Source organism: Lissotriton helveticus, chromosome 1_2 (assembly GCF_964261635.1).
Source record: "Lissotriton helveticus chromosome 1_2, aLisHel1.1, whole genome shotgun sequence".
Taxonomy (NCBI): domain Eukaryota; kingdom Metazoa; phylum Chordata; class Amphibia; order Caudata; family Salamandridae; genus Lissotriton; species Lissotriton helveticus.
The window spans coordinates 391,085,445-391,087,025 of NC_136058.1; the positions used below are offsets into that span (position 1 = coordinate 391,085,445).

General features: G+C 51.9%; 1 pseudogene; it reads right to left on the minus strand.

Moving 5' to 3' along the window:
- Nucleotides 1–234: 234 nt before the first annotated feature.
- On the minus strand, nucleotides 235–1,235 carry LOC144808395 (28S ribosomal RNA; annotated as a pseudogene).
- Nucleotides 1,236–1,581: the final 346 nt, after the last annotated feature.

Consider the following 1,581-nt stretch of genomic DNA (forward strand, 5'->3'; position numbering starts at 1 on the left):
CAGGGGGCCCGGCGGGCCCATGCCATCTGTTCACCCTGCTGACCCCCGTCCCGCACCCCGGTGGGGCAGGGACGGAAGGAAGAGACCCCTGTGCCAGAGAGCACATAGTAGAAGCGGCCTTCCGCAGGCCCACATTACCCCTTCAGCATCCCTCTCACCGGCCCGGTGTCAGAGGGTCCCAACCCCGGGTGTGGTGGAGGAGGGCGTCCGCTGGTGCCTACGCACAGAGAGACAAAATCTTGGCTCAGAGGATGACTTTCCATAGATCACAGCGAGGTAACTGCTCTGCTACTTACAAAACCCTGACCCAGAATCCGGTCTACGAATGATTTAGCACTGGGTGACCCACGAACATGCGGTGCACTAAGGGTGATAGAGGCGGCCCCCTTCCGTACATGCTCGGGTCCCCAACAGAGCGGCTCTACACACCGGGCCCCCGAGAGAGGACGGCTATCCCAGGCCATCCAAGGCTCCACAGCGGTATTATTATGGTTTAGGGATTCTGACTTAGTGGTGTTTAGTCATATTCCCACAGATGGTAGCTTCGCCCCATTGACTCCTCAGCCAAGCACATAACCAGTCTCATACTGAGCAGGATTACTATTGCAACAACACATCATCAGTAGGATAAAACTAACCTCTCTCACAATGGTCTAAACCCAGCTCACGTACCCTATTAGTGAGTGAACATTCCAAGGCTTGGTGAATTCTGCTTCACAATGATAGGAAGAGCTGACACCAAAGTATCAAAAAGCAACATCGCTATGAACGCTTGGCCGTCAAAATCCATTTATCCCTGTGGTAACTTTTCTGACACCTTCTGCTTGAAACCCAAAAAGTCAGAAGGATAGTGAGGCCCTGCTTTTACGGTCTGTATTCATACTAAAAATCAAGTTCAAGCAAGCTTTTGCCCTTGTGCTCTGTGGGAGGTTTCTGTCCTCCCTGAGCTCGCCTTAGGACACCTGCATTATCATTTGACAGGTGTACCGCCCCAGTCAAACTCCCCACCTGCCACTGTCCCCAGAGTGGGTCGCACCTGGCGGGCGTCGGGAGCTTGGAGCCAGAAGCAAGAGCCCCACGGGGCTCCCCCCGCCTCACCGGGTAAGTGAAAAAACGATAAGAGTAGTGGTATTTCACCGGCAGCCCAGGGCCTCCCACTTATCTTACACCTGTCACGTCTCTTCACAGTAACAGACCAGAGTCTAGCTCAACAGGGCTTCTTTTCCCGTTGATTCAGCCAAGCCTGTTCCCTTGGCTGTGGTTTCGCTAGATAGTATGTAGGGACAGTGATAATCTCGTTCATCCACTCATGAGCGTCACCAATTAGATGACGAGGCATTTGGTTATTTCTGTACCACCTCGCGGTGACTCATTCTGGGTTATTATGCTGCTCATCAGCGTCAAATTGGTTTTGCCTCCAACAATACATTTGTTCCCTCCGGAGTACAGCCACACTGTAAGCTGTCCTGACTGGAACTGGGATCACATATAGGCCAGAGATAGTACACCCTGCAGTACTATTCCAACAATTTAAAATTGTCTACAAACAGTCCTGTGAAATTAAGTATGATTAGCAGGACA